The sequence below is a fragment of the Tiliqua scincoides genome, chromosome 6, assembly GCF_035046505.1.
Source record: "Tiliqua scincoides isolate rTilSci1 chromosome 6, rTilSci1.hap2, whole genome shotgun sequence".
NCBI lineage: Eukaryota > Metazoa > Chordata > Lepidosauria > Squamata > Scincidae > Tiliqua > Tiliqua scincoides.
In genome coordinates this window covers 38,514,708-38,533,743 of record NC_089826.1, presented here as the reverse complement: position 1 = coordinate 38,533,743, position 19,036 = coordinate 38,514,708, and the positions used below count along the sequence as shown (strand labels likewise).

The following is a 19,036-nucleotide window of genomic DNA, read 5'->3' as shown; positions in this document are numbered from 1 at the left end:
CGGGAGGGGGGTCGGGGGCTTCTTGTAGTGGGGGATTCGATTATTAGAAACATAGAGAGGGGGGTTTGCGACGGATGTGAGGACCGCATGGTGACTTGCCTGCCTGGTGCGAAGGTTGCGGACATCACTTCTCGTCTAGACAGGCTAGTAGACAGTGCTGGGGGAGAGGTAGCGGCTGTGGTGCATGTCGGCACCAACGACGTGGGCAAGTGTAGCTGGGAGGTCCTGGAGGCCAAATTTAGGCTTTTAGGCAGGAAGCTGAAAGCCAGGACCTCAAAGGTAGCGTTCTCTGAAGTGCTACCTGTTCCACGCGCAGGGCCAGCTAGGCAGGCGGAGATCAGGGGTCTCAATGCGTGGATGAGATGGTGGTGTAGGGAGGAGGGGTTTAGATTCGTTAGGCACTGGGGAACGTTTTGGGACAAGCGGGGCCTGTACAAGAGGGACGGGCTCCATTTGAACCAGAATGGAACCAGACTGCTGGCGCATAACATTAAAAAGGTGGCAGAGCAGCTTTTAAACTGATCCCTGGGGGAAGGCCGACAGGAGCCGAGGGGCATCCGGTTCGGGACTCCTCATCCCTATGGGATGAGGATGGGGAGGTTAGAGAACAACAAGACAAAGGCAGGGTAGGAGAAGAAATTGGGAAAGGTAGGGTGATGGGATGTGATAGACGGTTTGGCACAATGAGAGGATGCGGGGACAAAGGAGCGAATAAGCAGCCCATCCTGGGGCATTCCGTGTATAAATGCTTTTATGCAAATGCCCGAAGTCTACGAGCAAAGGTGGGAGAACTGGAATGTCTGGTGACAAGGGAAAATATTGACATAGTGGGCATAACGGAAACCGGGTGGAATGCGGAAAATCAGTGGGATACCGCAATCCCGGGCTATAAACTCTACAGGAGGGACAGGCAGGGGCGTGTTGGAGGTGGGGTGGCCGTTTATGTTAAGGAAGGGATAGAATCCAGCAAAGTAGAGATTGAAGGTGGGTCCGACTCCACCGTAGAATCTCTGTGGGTTAAATTACCAGGCTTGTGCAGCAATGTAATACTGGGGGCGTGCTATCGTCCTCCAGACCAGAAATCTGATGGGGACCTTGAAATGAGGAAACAGATCAGGGAGGTGACAAGGAAGGACAGGGTTGTAATCATGGGGGACTTCAATTATCCTCATATTGACTGGGTCAATTTGTGTTCTGGTCACGATAAGGAAACCGGATTTCTTGACGTGCTAAATGACTGTGGCTTAGATCAGCTAGTCAAGGAGCCCACCAGAGGACAGGTGACTCTGGATTTAATTTTGTGCGGTACGCAGGACCTGGTTAGAGATGTAAACGTTACTGAGCCATTGGGGAACAGTGATCATGCTGCGATCCGTTTTGACGTGCACGTTGGGGGAAGAATACCAGGCAAATCTCTAACAAAAACCCTTGACTTCCGACGGGCGGACTTCCCTCAAATGAGGAGGCTGGTTAGAAGGAGGTTGAAAGGGAGGGTAAAAAGAGTCCAGTCTCTCCAGAGTGCATGGAGGCTGCTTAAAACAACAGTAATAGAGGCCCAGCAGAGGTGTATACCGCAAAGAAAGAAGGGTTCCACTAAATCCAGGAGAGTGCCCGCATGGCTAACCAGCCAAGTTAGAGAGGCTGTGAAGGGCAAGGAAGCTTCCTTCCGTAAATGGAAGTCTTGCCCTGATGAAGAGAATAAAAAGGAACATAAACTGTGGCAAAAGAAATGTAAGAAGGTGATAGGGGAGGCCAAGCGAGACTATGAGGAACGCATGGCCAGCAACATTAAGGGGAATAATAAAAGCTTCTTCAAATATGTTAGAAGCAGGAAACCCGCCAGAGAAGCGGTTGGCCCTCTGGATGGTGAGGGAGGGAAAGGGGAGATAAAAGGAGACTTAGAGATGGCAGAGAAATTAAATGAGTTCTTTGCATCTGTCTTCACGGCAGAAGACCTCGGGCAGATACCGCTGCCCGAACGGCCCCTCCTAACCGAGGAGTTAAGTCAGATAGAGGTTAAAAGAGAAGATGTTTCAGACCTCATTGATAAATTAAAGATCAATAAGTCACCGGGCCCTGATGGCATACACCCAAGGGTTATTAAGGAATTGAAGAATGAAGTTGCAGATCTCTTGACTAAGGTATGCAACTTGTCCCTCAAAACGGCCACGGTACCAGAAGATTGGAGGATAGCAAATGTCACGCCTATTTTTAAAAAGGGAAAGAGGGGGGACCCGGGAAACTATAGGCCGGTCAGCCTAACATCCATACCGGGTAAGATGGTGGAATGCCTCATCAAAGATAGGATCTCAAAACACATAGATGAACAGGCCTTGCTGAGGGAGAGTCAGCATGGCTTCTGTAAGGGTAAGTCTTGCCTCACAAACCTTATAGAATTCTTTGAAAAGGTCAACAGGCATGTGGATGCGGGAGAACCCGTGGACATTATATATCTGGACTTTCAGAAGGCATTTGACACGGTCCCTCACCAAAGGCTACTGAAAAAACTCCACAGTCAGGGAATTAGAGGACAGGTCCTCTCGTGGATTGAGAACTGGTTGGAGGCCAGGAAGCAGAGAGTGGGTGTCAATGGGCAATTTTCACAATGGAGAGAGGTGAAAAGCGGTGTGCCCCAAGGATCTGTCCTGGGACCGGTGCTTTTCAACCTCTTCATAAATGACCTGGAGACAGGGTTGAGCAGTGAAGTGGCTAAGTTTGCAGACGACACCAAACTTTTCCGAGTGGTGAAGACCAGAAGTGATTGTGAGGAGCTCCAGAAGGATCTCTCCAGACTGGCAGAATGGGCAGCAAAATGGCAGATGCGCTTCAATGTCAGTAAGTGTAAAGTCATGCACATTGGGGCAAAAAATCAAAACTTTAGATATAGGCTGATGGGTTCTGAGCTGTCTGTGACAGATCAGGAGAGAGATCTTGGGGTGGTGGTGGACAGGTCGATGAAAGTGTCGACCCAATGTGCGGCGGCAGTGAAGAAGGCCAATTCTATGCTTGGGATCATTAGGAAGGGTATTGAGAACAAAACGGCTAATATTATAATGCCGTTGTACAAATCGATGGTAAGGCCACACCTGGAGTATTGTGTCCAGTTCTGGTCGCCGCATCTCAAAAAAGACATAGTGGAAATGGAAAAGGTGCAAAAGAGAGCGACTAAGCTGATTACGGGGCTGGGGCACCTTCCTTATGAGGAAAGGCTACGGCGTTTGGGCCTCTTCAGCCTAGAAAAGAGACGCTTGAGGGGGGACATGATTGAGACATACAAAATTATGCAGGGGATGGACAGAGTAGATAGGGAGATGCTCTTTACACTCTCACATAATACCAGAACCAGGGGACATCCACTAAAATTGAGTGTTGGGCGGGTTAGGACAGACAAAAGAAAATATTTCTTTACTCAGCGTGTGGTCAGTCTGTGGAACTCCTTGCCACAGGATGTGGTGCTGGCGTCTAGCCTAGACGCCTTTAAAAGGGGATTGGACGAGTTTCTGGAGGAAAAATCCATTATGGGGTACAAGCCATGATGTGTATGCGCAACCTCCTGATTTTAGGAATGGGTTAAGTCAGAATGCCAGATGTAGGGGAGAGCACCAGGACGAGGTCTCTTGTTATCTGGTGTGCTCCCTGGGGCATTTGGTGGGCCGCTGTGAGATACAGGAAGCTGGACTAGATGGGTCTATGGCCTGATCCAGTGGGGCTGTTCTTATGTTCTTATGTTCTTATGTTCTTATGATTGGCTAACTAAACTGTGGAATATGGCCACATTGGTAAAATTAACAAATTTTGAATGACTTAGGAAAAGAAGACACAGATATGACCATTTTATCTTAAGTGGAGCTGGTTTGTTCCATTACTGGAAGGATAAAGTTCAAGACAAATCCGTTTGTTCTCCTAGGCCAGCCATTTTCAACCACAGCACATTGGTGTGGTGTGCTCTGTGAATCTGGAGGGTCATTTTTTAGTAGAGCCATTGGAGGATGTAAGCCTCCCCCCCCCCCCACTGGCAGTGCTGTGTGCCTTGTCAATTGTCAATAAACTGATGATGTGCCTTGACAATTCTAGCACCTTCTCAGTGTGTCATGAGATGAAATATGTTGAAAATGGCTGTCGGAGGCAAAACCTGACTGGGTTTCTTTGTGATAATAAGAGCAGCAACACATATGGGGGAAAAAGGGAACACTAATTTCAAACACTATTGGAGTTAAACTACATGTGTTAACAAGTATGAATTATGGTATAGTATATTGCTCAAATCTTGCACACCAGTTACATTTATTAAGGCTGCAGTCCAATAGACACTTATGTGGGAGCAATTCCTATGGAAATAAATGGGACTTGCTCCTGAGAAGACATGCCCCCACCTCAACTTTGCATGGGCCACCTATTGGAAGTACCACCGGAAGTAACTAGCGATGACATCATCACTGGTTACTTCTGGGTTGGGAGGCCAGATGCAACACAACAAAAACTGGCAAGAGGGTCAGGGCAGACAGGAGGGCTTTTCTGAGTGCATGAAAAGTGCATGCTGGAGCTCAGCCTGCAGAGCCAAGAGCCTGATCCTACTCAACTTTCCAGAGCCAATGCAGCCTCAATGCATCCCCAAAGTAAGGGAAAAGATGTTCCTTTACCTTGAGGAGGCCTCAGCAACTGCCTCCCAACCACAGGATGCAGCACAGGTCCAACTGGCATGGTTGCATTGGTGTTGGATAGCTGGATAGGATTGGGCCCCAAGCCTCTTACTGCTGCTTGTTGCATTGCTGGTCTTGCTGCCTGGTGGCAAGAGTCTGGGAGGTTATATGAGTACCACCGGGCACCACCTCAAGTACAACTGGTTCAGAAACACCATAGTAGGTTATTAAAATTGGATGGGGGGGGGGGTAGAAAAAGCCAGGCCAGTTTTATTAATTTGTTTGCATTATGAATTTGTGGCCCGCCCAGGCTCATGACTGTCAGGTGGCTCACCAACGATCCATTAAGGCCACAATCCTATCCACACTTACCAGGAAGTAAGCTCCATTGACTAGAATCAGAAGTGAGTGGACATGCATAGGACTGGGCTCTAAGAACAACCACTGCACAAGATGAAAATCCAGATTAAAAAGATGTTTTCAAAAACAGCATCTCTGCCTCCTCCCTCCCTCAGGCTGCAATCCTAGCCACACTTTCCTGGGAGTAAGCCCCATTGACTCTAATGGGACTTACTTCTGAGGAGACACACATAGGCTTGGGCTCTGATGCTGCCATCCTAGCCACACTTTCCTGGGACTAAGCCCATTGACTCTAATGGGACCTCCTTCTGAGCAGACACGCACAGGACTGGGCTCCGAGGCCGCGATCCTACGCACGCTTTCCAGGGAGCAAGCCCACAGACTGCAACGGGGCTTCCTTCTGAGCAGCCGGAGCAGCGTCGTGGGCGCGAGGCCGGCACGTGCCTGCTGGGCGAGGGCGCCCGAGGTGCGCGAGCATGTGCGGGGGCGGGGGCGAGCTCGCGCAGCGTCCGTGCCGGCGCCGGGCCCACCTCCCCTTCGCCGCCTGTCTCCTCCCCCGGAGCTGGGCGGCTGCCTTTCCCAGCGAGGAGCCTCCTCCCCCGCCCCGAGCTGGTTCTCTCCCGGCTGCCGCCGCCGCCGCCGGCTGTTTTCCTGCCGCCGCCCGGCCTGAGAGGTGAGTGACGCGCGCTCCCCTGACACATCCGCGGGGAAGGGGCCGCTCCGTCCGGGCCAGTCCCGCCGCCCCGAGCGGGGCCCGCGGGGCGCTCACGCAGCCGGGGCTGAGCCCGGCCTGGGCTGCGGGCTAGCTCCTTCCCCCGAGGGCCCGCGGAGAGGGAGAGGGGCGCGGGAGGGCAGGGCAGGGCAGGGCAGGGCAGGGCAGCTCTCCCCGCGCTCCCCTTCCCTCCGTTTGTGGGTGGCGGCGGGGGCATCTCCCCGGCTGGCTGGCTGGCGCTGTGGGCGCGCGGGGAGCGTCGCGCCCTCGCCCCGCTTACATAAACCGAGAGGAGCCTCAGTGGTGGGGGGGAGACGCTGGGCACAAGCCGGCCCTGGAAAGTCCCCGGGACGCCGCGCTCGCCCTCCCGAGTTCGGCGGTTGTGCAATACGTGTGTGTGGTTTAAGGGGACAGGACTGTGTGTGTGTGTAGTTTCTGGGGACAGTTTGTATGTGTGTAGTTTAAGGGGACAGGACAGTGTGCTTGTGTGTGTGTGTGGGGGGGGGTTTAAGGGAACAGGAATCGGTGAGGAAATAAACAGATGTTTTGTGCTGCTTGCTCAGGCGAAGTCTGGTCTTGTCAGGTTGTGTGTGCGCGCGTGTGCGGGCATTGTTGGGGGGGGTTGGCAAACAGGAGTAAAAACAATCCTCTACCCTCATCTGAATATTCGTGGGAAAACTCTATTTGTTATAAAACCTTGTATCTGAAGGCACTGCAAAAACAGAATCAGTGAAAATTGCCAGCAAAAAGGCCCTTTCCCCCCCATCAGGGCTGGCTTGGCTTTGTTGTTGATCTTAGAAAGGGGAGGGGAACTGTAAGTGGGGCAGTCGAGGCCATCACGACTGCCTGGAAATGAAGCAGCTTCAATCCGTCCCCCTGTCAAATGGGGATGACTATACTGTACATGCATCCCAGCTCTTCCCTCTCCCCAGTCTTTACTTTCAGTTTCTTGTGTGTATATTGTCTCCCTTCCTGGATCAGAATTGCATATGTAAATCCCTTGCAGAGTGTCTGTTAAGCTGTTTCTGTTATCAGAGCCCATTCCTTCCTGGCTAGGAAAGATAGGGCTCTTCTCCTCTCCTTTTTTTCTGAATGCAAAACAACAACACACAATCCTGTGTCCGCGTGGCTTACAAATATTTTCCATGTCTGCTAAGAAGGGATGTAGATGACTGCTCTTTGCACGTGACTGTATTTTCAGGAGTGTGTAATTGCGCTCTGACATGTTCTCTTTGCTGTTGGATGTAGGTTCTGCACTCAACCAGTTTGATGAAGCAGCTGCTTTGCTTAGCTTTTTTGTTTTGGTCATGGGATTTGAATGGGGATTCCCAGTTCCCAATTCCCACGCCTCTAACTGACCTAGTAAAGGAGCCCTCATCTAATAGTTACTGGAAAGTGAAGAGAGATTTGAGTCTTGTGACTTTTTTTAGCTCTCATGAATTGTTGTGTTGCGTCACAAATTGGCACATTCCTATCTTGTTGAAGGATATAATATTTGGTCAGTTGCAGGAACTGCATGTACAGTATATGCAGCTAGTCATAATAAAAATGTTCCTATGTGATGTATCTTTAAGCACTGGGACTTTTGTCAGAGGAGATGAAGAGAAAAGTTCATCTGAGGTAGGTTGAAGACTGTAAGACTTGAATCTTAGAATAGTCATTATAATTCTAATAGAGAAAGCAACAAGTGCCAGATGCTTTTGAGCACTTGCAAAAGACCAAGTAAACACATATTTAGGTAGTGTTAAATTTTATGCTTCTGATAGTTTATGATGGGGTGGGCAAACTTGCAACTTTAGGGATCCTGGACCTTTAACAATTGTATAGGAAATTTCAGCAGGTGCAGCTTGTCATCTCATCTGAACCTGTTGGAATTCTCTCTACAGTTGTTAAAGGTCCAGGATCCCTAAAGTTGAAAGTTTACCCACCCCTGGTTTATGATGTCATTGGTATGATTGCAGTTTTGCAAGTGATATTGAACATTTGGAGAGAAAAAGGTGCTTCTGACTCTTAGAATATTGAACAAAGTTGTGTGTGAACTCATGTATGAAATTGAAATATCAGTTTGGTCAGGATGACTTTTTTCAAAATGTTTGTTCTGTCTTTTCTCTTGACCAGAGACACCCAATGTGTCTTATTACAAGAACTAGGGCTTGTACACACTACACACTTTCAGAGAGATAGACACAGCCTTGCCCTTCTCAATGTGCACAGTTCTGGGTTTGAGCAATTTTCATGTTTGAATTTGCTGAGAAAAATACATCTTGGGGCTTTGAGGAGTACCAGATTTTATCTGCTCCCTAGAATGCAATCATTGTTGCTATGACAGAGATGTATGTGTCTGTATGTTTGTAAGAATGTCCAAGATAACCTTTCCAATAGGGTAGGCATCATTGATGGTGAGTCAATTACTGTTTTCCGCCCTTCACAGTTTTGTAAATGTCTTGAAAGAAAGATTTTAATTAGCTTGGTATATTGTCTACAGTGGCTGTCTCAACCTTCTTAGACCCATGACCTGCCTTTGATCCCAACCTGCAACACGATACCCAGTTTAAATTATTTATTGAATATATCTGTTCCTCTTTTCTTTTCTACGAGGGTCGCCCAGAAAGTAATGCACCACATTTTTTTTCTTTCAAAAATTATTTATTGAACACAATGAAACTTACACACAAGAAAGAATGATGTTTCTTCTACACTCCCTGTTTTTCCACGTAATCTCCGTCCAGTTCTATGGCCTTCCTCCAGCGAGACACAAGGGCATGTATGCCCTGTCGGTACCACTCCTTGTTCTGGTCACAAAGCCATTTCTGCACTGTGTGAATCACCTCTTCGTCATCCTCAAAATGTCTTCCACGAATGGCATCCTTTAATGGCCCAAACAAGTGGAAGTCTGAGGGAGCTAGGTCAGGGCTGTAGGGTGGATGGGGTAACACAGTCCAACCCTGTTTAGTGATGTGTTCCGAAGTCCTCAAACTTGTGTGAGGCCGAACGTTATCATGTTGAATCAAACATTCACCTGGGTTGTTATAGCGCCGAAGTCGCTAGAAGCGCTTCTTGAGTTTGGTTAATGTCTTCACATAAGCTTCAGAATGAATGGTGCTGCCTCTTGGCATCACATCAATGAGTATGACGCCCTCACAGTCCCAAAACACAGTGATCATGACCTTACCGGCGGAAGCAGTTGCTTTGAATTTTTTCTTCTGTGGAGATTGAGGATGACGCCATTCCATCGACTGTCGTTTTGCTTCGGGCTCAAAATGGTGAACCCAGGTTTCATCACCTGTCACAATCCTGGACAAGAACGCTTCCCCCTCATCTTCAAAACGTTTCAGCAACTCAGAAGAAATGTTTTTTTCTGAGAGATTTGTGGTCCACTGTAAGATAGCGCGGAACCCATCGTGCACACACTTTTGAGTAATCAAGAGCACGGATGATTGCATCCACACTTCCTTTGCTGATTGACAGCTTCAGCGCCAACTGCCTAGTCGCTATGCGTCGGTCCTCGCGAATGAGCACATCAGCAAGCTGCGTCTTGTCAGGTGTGACAGCCGCGGATGGCCGCCCCGAACGCTACAAATCTTGGAGCTCTGCCGAACCGCCTTCTAATGGCCTCACCCTCTGTGCCCAGCGATTAACCGTACTTCTGTCGACTGCAGATTCTCCATAAACTGTACACAAACGTTGTGAATGTTCCCAACAGTTTCTTTCTACGCAGTGAGATTTCAATGACGACATGCTGCTTGTAACGTACATCACTTACAGACGCCATTTCGAAACACTGCTGCAGCTACGCTGTCTGTCTGAAGAAACCAAAAATTTGTGTGCGCACTCCTGAAAATTCAAATAATGTATATCTAAAGTTTCGCATGCGTACCATTACTGTAGGCTGAGAAAAAAAATGTGGTGCATTACTTTCTGGGCGACCCTCGTAGTATGACCAGATACAAAGGCAGATAGGACTCCTATCCTTGGGGAAAAATCAAAATATACAGTATGCAGTATTGATATCCAATAAGCGATACCCAATTGCTTATGAAATATTGCCCAATCTTCATCAGTTTATGAACTATATTGTGCATAAGTTAGTTAGCAGTTGACATATAAAACACTTTGATATGTTTGGTATGACACCTTTTATTTCACAGCCTAGGGCACACTTTAATTATGGAGAAGCACTTGATTTTATTAAGAAGTTTTTCTTAAAAGTTCCATCTAATTCAGTGGAATTTATTTACTCCCCAGTAAACTTTTCTGGAAGAGAAAATACTTTAAGAGGTTTTTCTGTCTGTGGGTCATGTGGAAGGAAAAAAAAAAGGAAAAATAAAGTTTTCTGACTTGGTCATACTGTTCTCTTGGGTGCCAAACCAGAAAGAAATGGCACGCAACAAGTGCCTTAAGGTCAGTGGTTCTCAAACTTTTTAGTGCCAGAACCCACTTTTTAGAATGACAATCTGTCTCACCCCGGAAATGATGTAATGGCTGGGAGTGACATCAGTTTAGGCTTAAAACCTAAGTTGAGATCAGCAAAAGGTCTCATTACACAGTGAGCTCATTCTGTTATTTTGCATAGCTCAGAATTCAAACATTGCAGCTCAGAAATCAAAGCAGAACTCCGACTTAGATCCTTCTTCAATCACACAGCCTTCCCCCCTTTCCAGCATCCTATCTTTTCACCTATTCAGGGAAAAGCACCCTGCCCTTTCCCACCAGGAGCCCACCCTGCCCAGCAGCTCTATACCCTGTATTTTCTGCTCTGTATTTTCAGTGGAGGCTAAGCGACATGCTGCACAACCCACCTGAAATTGGCTCATGACAAACCTGGTAGATCCTTACCCACAGTGTGAAAGATGCTGCTCTATGTAAAAAATAGTGTTAGTTAAATAGAACCAAATGAAACTTTATACCAGGCTAGCACTTTAGGTGCTTAAATGCTTAAGTTCTAGAGAAGTAGCAAAAAAAGTGTCTAGTGGCATCTTAAATACACAGGTCTGAGTTTTTATAGGGGAGAGACTTTAATCAGATGTAGTTAAGTAGCACTGACTAGGCACCATTTACAGAATACTAACATTCAAGAAGGATGAATTCAAATTAGAATAAGTATGACTAACAGCAAAAGTGGTTCTTAATTCCTGTGTCAGTTCTGTATCGCATCCTAAAAAGTGTTTTGCATTTTACAATTGTAGAGCAAGCAAAGAAATTGTGGCCAGTGCATACATTGAACTTGGTGAGATTTACTTCCAAATAAAAATGCAAAATATTAGGCTACACAATATGATTCTAAATCCATGCTAACTCAGATTATGCTTGTACATGTGTATATGTACATGTACATGCTAACTCAGATTATGCTTGTACATGTGTAAATTACAAGTGTCTCAGTAGTAGCCTGTTGAATATAACAATGGTTTAACCTTAAAATTTGGAACTTTGAAATCTGAATTGGACAGAGAGCTAGATAGAAGACATTACTTCTGTATGGGATTAGTCAAGATGCGAAGATAAATTTTGGGCAAGCCAAGGGAGTGGGTTTTGCTTTCATGTTTAGGAGCAGCTGTTAGTATCTTGAACTAGGCAGAAATTTTGTTCTAGACCAGAGATTGCTACATAAACTTCATCTGGTGAAGTAGATTCCTCTCTACAAAATGCATGCCTCTGTCTTTATTGGTAGACACTCTTATTTTTTTGGATACAGGGATACTTTTCTGGTACCTAAACAATTGTCAAGTTCTCAGAATGACAGCTTGGTGTGACTTTTCATCAGGTTGTATTCAACTAAAATTATTTCTTATCTACAGGCACATGCTGTGCATGCCACTGTCTTCTCCTTTGGCACTTGCAAAACTAAAAGATGTGGATTCAACTAGATAGGGATAGAACATAGGAATTGTCATGCTGCATCATACTTCTTGGTTTTTATAGCAAGTAGCCTCCTTCCCATTTTTCTGCAGTCAGATGTACACACTATATCATATCCAAGTTTCCTGTCCTGGTCCTAAAAGCCAGCACTGGCAATGTAGAGTGCATCCGACTCAGGAATGGAGTACAGCGTTGGATGCTGGCTGAATATGTGCTCTCCCAATGACTCTCTAATAAGGCACAAAGGAGGAGGAGAGCTGCACTGCAGGTTCCAAACTGGAAACACAGTTCAGTGCTCTGTTGACTGTGCACAAAGCTGACAGCTGCCCTGAAAAACACTTACATTCACTATAGTAGCTGCTCGCTCCCAATTCCTTCCCTGATTTCTGGAATTTTTTGTTTGTTTACCATTGATGAATTGGGGGTGCTTATTGGCATGATAACTGCTAGAATTATCTTTTTGTGTGCAAGCATATAGCAAGAACAGTCACTGGATTTTTTTTCTCCTGTTGAGTAAGCTCAGCCACCTTCATTCCAAAGTAGGGTAATGTCTTTACTACTGCCATAACAGTAGCAGAATAAAAAACATAGCAGAATAAAAAACAATGTGCTTTTGAGTCCTACAGGCCTCTTAAGGCAGATGGAAAGCAAAGGGATGGGTGGTAGGAGAAGGAGGGCATTTGTAGAAGCCCTAGCAATCTGCAGCTTGAAAAATCAGAAGGCAGCATTTAGGGGTTTTCTTGCCGACTTCCATCTGCCTCGGAAAGGTGTGAGTACATGCACAGGACAGCTTAAACACAAAAGAAGCAAAAACAAAATATTTCCAATATGTTGGAAGTAATGAGCTTGTATGAGGCTGGAGAACAAAGGGCAGCGTCTGTCATTATAGATGGTGACCTTGCCCCTCATCACAACTGCCCTATTTCTCCTAAAGAATCTGCTACTGAAGAAGATACTGGTGTTTAGCGTAGATTGCCCTGTTTGCTGCTGCTGTCTCCAGAATTTTCCCTCTTCTGACCAGACATGTGACTATGTCTTCTTCTGGCATGACCTTATCTTATGCTAGAGGAATCAAAGTCTCACCAAAAACCAAAGCAGTACATCTGGCTTCTCATACAGAGAGTGAGCATCCCAGCACAATCCTATACTACGACTTCAGAATTGCTTAACTTGATTGTCCAGCAAGGGATGTTTTCAGTACTTTGTGTTCAGAAAGTGGAAGCAGTATCTTCCTAAAGGTCCTCTCATATGATCAGAGAAGAAAACATGTTCTCTTTGAATGAATGTTGGGGTAAGAGAATAGCTAAATGAGAAAGATGAAGTTCTGTTCTTTCCTCTGTATAGGAAGAGTGTAAGGACAAGTGCAGAGACGCATGTGCATTGATTATGATATTGCACCATGTGCCACTATGTTTCTGGGTATAGTATTGAACATATGAGGAAAGGATATTTGAATTTATAGTTCAGATTATTGGTTCAAGAATCTGGAGACTGCATGTAATGGATTAATACTGCCTGTCTCACTAGAAAATCTCTAGAGATACAGTTGTGCAAAAGTGGTTAATGGTCACTTTAATTTTTATATGGAAACTAAATTTTGAAAGTTAAGAACATAAGAACAGCCCCACTGGATCAGGCCATAGGCCCATCTAGTCCAGCTTCCTGTATCCCACAGTGGCCCACCAAATGCCCCAGGGAGCACACCAGATAACAAGAGACCTCATCCTGGTGCCCTCCCTTGCATCTGGCATTCTGACATAACCCATTTCTACAATCAGGAGGTTGCACATACACATCATGGCTTGTACCCCATAATGGATTTTTCCTCCAGAAACTTGTCCAATCCCCTTTTAAAGGCGTCTAGGGTAGATGCCAGCACCACATCCTGTGGCAAGGAGTTCCACAGACTGACCACACGCTGAGTAAAGAAATATTTTCTTTTGTCTGTCCTAACCTGCCCAACACTCAATTTGAGTGGATGTCCCCTGGTTCTGGTATTATGTGAGAGTGTAAAGAGCATCTCCCTATCCACTCTGTCCATCCCCTGCATAATTTTGTATGTCTCAATCATGTCCCCCCTCAGGCATCTCTTTTCTAGGCTGAAGAGGCCCAAACGCCGTAGCCTTTCCTCATAAGGAAGGTGCCCCAGCCCCATAATCATCTTAGTCGCTCTCTTTTGCACCTTTTCCATTTCCACTATGTCTTTTTTGAGATGCGGCCACCAGAACTGGACACAATACTCCAGGTGTGGCCTTACCATCTATTTGTACAACGGCATTATAATACTAGCTGTTTTGTTCTCAATACCCTTCCTAATGATCCCAAGCATAGAATTGGCCTTCTTTACTGCCACCGCACATTGGGTCGACACTTTCATCGACCTGTCCACCACCACCCCAAGATCTCTCTCCTGATCTGTCACAGACAGCTCAGAACCCATCAGCCTATATCTAAAGTTTTGATTTTTTGCCCCAATGTGCATGACTTTACACTTACTGACATTGAAGCGCATCTGCCATTTTGCTGCCCATTCTGCCAGTCTGGAGAGATCCTTCTGGAGCTCCTCACAATCACTTCTGGTCTTCACCACTCGGAAAAGTTTGGTGTCATCTGCAAACTTAGCAACTTCATTGTTCAACCCTGTCTCCAGGTCATTTATGAAGAGGTTGAAAAGCACCGGTCCCAGGCCAGATCCTTGGGGCACACCGCTTTTCACCTCTCTCCATTGTGAAAATTGCCCATTGACACCCACTCTCTGCTTCCTGGCCTCCAACCAGTTCTCAGTCCACGAGAGGACCTGTCCTCTAATTCCCTGACTGTGGAGTTTTTTCAGTAGCCTTTGGTGAGGGACCGTGTCAAACGCCTTCTGAAAGTCTAGATATATAATGTCCACTGGTTCTCCCGCATCCACATGCCTGTTGACCTTTTCAAAGAATTCTATAAGGTTTGTGAGGCAAGACTTACCCTTTCAGAAGCCATGCTGACTCTCCCTCAGCAAGGCCTGTTCGTCTATGTGTTTTGAGGTCCTATCTTTGATGAGGCATTCCACCATCTTACCCGGTATGGATGTTAGGCTGACCGGCCTATAGTTTCCCGGGTCCCCCCTCTTTCCCTTTTTAAAAATAGGCGTGACATTTGCTATCCTTCAATCTTCTGGCACCGTGGTCGTTTTGAGGGATAAGTTGCATACCTTAGTCAAGAGGTCTGCAACGTCATTCTTCAATTCCTTAATAACTCTTGGGTGTTTGCCATCAGGGCCCGGTGACTTATTGATCTTTAATTTATCAATGAGGTCTGAAACATCTTCTCTTTTAACCTCTATCTGACTTAACTCCTCGGTCAGGAGGGGCCGTTCGGGCAGCGGTATCTGCCCGAGGTCTTCTGCCATGAAGACAGATGCAAAGAACTCATTTAATTTCTCTGCCATCTCTAAATCTCCTTTTATCTCCCCTTTCCCTCCCTCACCATCCAGAGGGCCAACCGCTTCTCTGGCGGGTTTCCTGCTTCTAACTTATTTGAAGAAGCTTTTATTATTCCCCTTAATGTTGCTGGCCATGTGTTCCTCATAGTCTCGCTTGGCCTCCAGTATCACCTTCTTACATTTCTTTTGCCACAGTTTATGTTCCTTTTTATTCTCCTCATTAGGGCAAGACTTCCATTTACGGAAGGAAGCTTCCTTGTCCTTCACAGCCTCTCTAACTTGGCTGGTTAGCCATGTGGGCACCCTCCTGGATTTAGTGGAACCCTTCTTTCTTTGCGGTATACACCTCTGCTGGGCCTCTATTACTGTTGTTTTAAGCAGCCTCCATGCACTCTGGAGAGACTGGACTCTTTTTACCCTCCCTTTCAACCTCCTTCTAACCAGCCTCCTCATTTGAGGGAAGTCCGCCCGTCGGAAGTCAAGGGTTTTTGTTAGAGATTTGCCTGGTATTCTTCCCCCAACGTGCATGTCAAAACGGATCGCAGCATGATCACTGTTCCCCAATGGCTCAGTAACGTTTACATCTCTAACCAGGTCCTGCGTACCGCACAATATTAAATCCAGAGTCACCTGTCCTCTGGTGGGCTCCGTGACTAGCTGATCTAAGCCACAGTCATTTAGCACGTCAAGAAATCCGGTTTCCTTATCGTGACCAGAACACAAATTGACCCAGTCAATATGAGGATAATTGAAGTCCCCCATGATTACAACCCTGTCCCTCCTTGTCACCTTCCTGATCTGTTTCCTCATTTCAAGGTCCCCATCAGATTTCTGGTCTGGAGGACGATAGCACGCCCCCAGTATTACATCGTTGCACAAGCCTGGTAATTTAACCCACAGAGATTCTACGGTGGAGTTGGACCCACCTTCAATCTCTACTTTGCTGGATTCTATCCCTTCCTTAACATAAACGGCCACCCCACCACCAACACGCCCCTGCCTGTCCCTCCTGTAGAGTTTATAGCCCGGGATTGCGGTATCCCACTGATTCTCCGCATTCCACCAGGTTTCCGTTATGCCCACTATGTCAATATTTTCCCTTGTCACCAGACATTCCAGTTCTCCCACCTTTGCTCGTAGACTTCGGGCATTCGCATAAAAGCATTTGTACACGGAATGCCCCAGGATGCGCTGCTTATTCGCTCCTTTGTCCCCGCATCCTCTCATTGTGCCAAACTGTCTATCACATCCCATCACACTACCTTTCCCAATTTCTTCTCCTACTCTGCCTTTGTCTTGTTGTTCTCTAACCTCCCCATCCTCATCCCATAGGGATGAGGAGTCCCGAACCGGATGCCCCTCGGCTCCTGTCGGCCTTCCCCCAGGGATCAGTTTAAAAGCTGCTCTGCCACCTTTTTAATGTTATGTGCCAGCAGTCTGGTTCCATTCTGGTTCAAGTGGAGCCCGTCCCTCTTGTACAGGCCCCGCTTGTCCCAAAAAGTTCCCCAGTGCCTAACGAATCTAAAGCCCTCCTCCCTACACCACCTTCTCATCCACGCATTGAGACCCCTGATCTCCGCCTGCCTAGCTGGCCCTGCGCGTGGAACAGGTAGCACTTCAGAGAACGCTACCTTTGAGGTCCTGGCTTTCAGCTTCCTGCCTAAAAGCCTAAATTTGGCCTCCAGGACCTCCCAGCTACACTTGCCCACGTCGTTGGTGCCGACATGCACCACAGCCGATACCTCTCCCCCAGCACTGTCTACTAGCCTGTCTAGACGAGAAGTGATGTCCGCAACCTTCGCACCAGGCAGGCAAGTCACCATGCGGTCCTCACATCCGTCGCAAACCCCCCTCTCTATGTTTCTAATAATTGAATCCCCCACTACAAGAAGCCCCCGACCCCCCTCCTGCCAAGGAGTATCCCGAGTGCGTTCGGATACGGGCCCATCCCCTGGAGAAGGAGTCCCCCCTAGGGGATTGTTTCCCTCCTCTCCAGGATGACGTCCTCTAGTCCCGAGACTTCCCACTCGGGCAGCCAAGGAGCTGCACGCCTGAGGTTGGGACGAAGCCTGATCGTCCCCAGAAGTCTCCCCACGGTCCTCCTCTGCCTGCCTGCGCTTCTCCAGGTCGGCCACCAAGGCTTCAAGGGAGCGGACGTGTTCCCTGAGACCCTGGAGCTCCTTGCACCGAGGACACACCCATGACTTATGCCCCAGAGGCATATAATCATACATGTGGCACTCGATGCAGAACACTGGATAGCAGTGCTGCTCCACCCTGCTGCTGGCTGTCTGACTGCATAGCTTTTTTGTTGCTGTTGTTGTTGTTTTATTTAGGGGTCCTTTTATAAACCCTACACTGGATACCTCTTCTTCTCAAGGGAAGAGGAAGGGCAGTGTATGGGGCCCTGGCCTCCTCGCCCTGCTGCTGAACTCCTGAGGCTGCTGATGGGCGTAACCTACTCTGCAGGCTCCTGAATGGACTGCTTGGATTAGCCTAATGGGGCTCTTAATGGGTTGGGAATTGGCCCTTCCTAGGTTCTTTCCCTCCTAGTTCTGTTCTCTTAGGCAGGACTGTTTTGACTGTAAAGTTCCCAAAAAGTCACATAACGTTCTTTGCAGCATATGCAGTTTGAGTATGTAACAAGAGGAATGCAAAGGTTTGTTTTTATGCAGTTTGTGGAGAAGAAGCTTATGGTCTCTAGGCAAGTAGGGTAGAAGATCCATTGGCTACTGCATAATGTGAGGTGGACATCAGAAATGAGACAGTTGTAAAGAGAGATGAGAGAGATGCTCTAATACCTCCAGAGGTATCCCTGTTTTTTTGTTACTGAAATGTATGGTTGTGTTGCTTTATGATAGCTTCACATGCTGACTTGGTAACTTTGGAGGTGATATTTTTCTAGAAGGGGTGAAGATGTAGTGGTTTTTCATGCCAGTGCCTCTGAATCCTGGGGGGACCGATTCTGTCATGGAAAGTAATTATGTTGAAAGCCTCTTTCTCTCATGCTCACCCTGCTAGAAATATTTGGATTTCCAAATCTAAAACCAAAGAATCTTTAGTACGTACTTTGTTGTTGGCAGTGCTACTTTTTGGCACACTAATACTGTAGAGTAGATATTTACAGAGCAAACGTTTGGGTGTGTATAGATGCCTATCAAAATTTTCATGATATTTTGGCATTGTAATTGTTTTGAATATCAGAAAATGTACTGTTTCTGTTTCTCTTTACATACATGTATTTGAGATGTTGGGACATGCTTGAAATTCAGACTCTCTTGTCCTGGAAACGCTGTTCGCTAGTAGTCGGTGACTGTGGGTACTCAATGAATGTGGAAAACCAGCTGGGGAGCTGCAGAATCCTCTCAAAATCACTACCCAATACCATATACAGCAGTGGTTCTCAGACTTTTAGCATTGGGACCCACTTTTTGGAACAACAATCTGTCTGGGACCCACCAGAAGTGATGTCATTAATGTGGTAGTGATGTCATGGTTGGAAGTGACAAGAAAGAAGTGCTTTCTTGAGAATGTAGCAAGCACTGAAATTGTACTATTTTCCCTAGATAGGCAGGCTATGAATAAATTAAAATGAATATAAATAATTAATTTAAAGTAAAACAATTAAATGAGGGGAGATGAGATGGGGAAGCCAGCCCTGTTCCACCAAGTGAATTCTCTCAGCAGCCAGCCTGCAAAAACTTCAAACCCCCCTACCTCCCCATAAAGTGTAGGATTTTCAGCCCTACCCAATGTCCAGTTCAATTTAAGTTCTTATATTTAAACCAGTTGTGTGATTTGGGACAAAAACAATTTTAAATCCAACATGCTTTTTGGTTGGTTTGGATTGAGATACAAAGCTTCTCTCTAAACAGCATTAAAAACTCAGAATGAGGAGAGGAATGGGTGCTTACTTTCGCTTTCCATAGGGCTCAGTACATTTGTCTGCTTGGAGGGAGGGACTTCCTTCTTGGGTGTTTTTGGGAGAACTGGATTTATTGGATTGGGACCATTCTGGTGGCATTGTATTCCTCTCAGCCTGAC

General features: G+C 46.7%; 1 protein-coding gene across 1 annotated transcript in view; it reads left to right on the top strand.

Moving 5' to 3' along the window:
• The first annotated feature begins 5,534 nt into the window (after positions 1–5,534).
• ELF2 (E74 like ETS transcription factor 2) overlaps positions 5,535–19,036 on the top strand; it is a 58,816-nt gene continuing 45,314 nt past the window's right edge. Inside the window, exon 1 of the mRNA XM_066631830.1 lies at positions 5,535–5,673. The gene's annotated coding sequence lies outside the window, so the exon portion shown is untranslated. The remainder of the gene's footprint in view (positions 5,674–19,036) is intronic.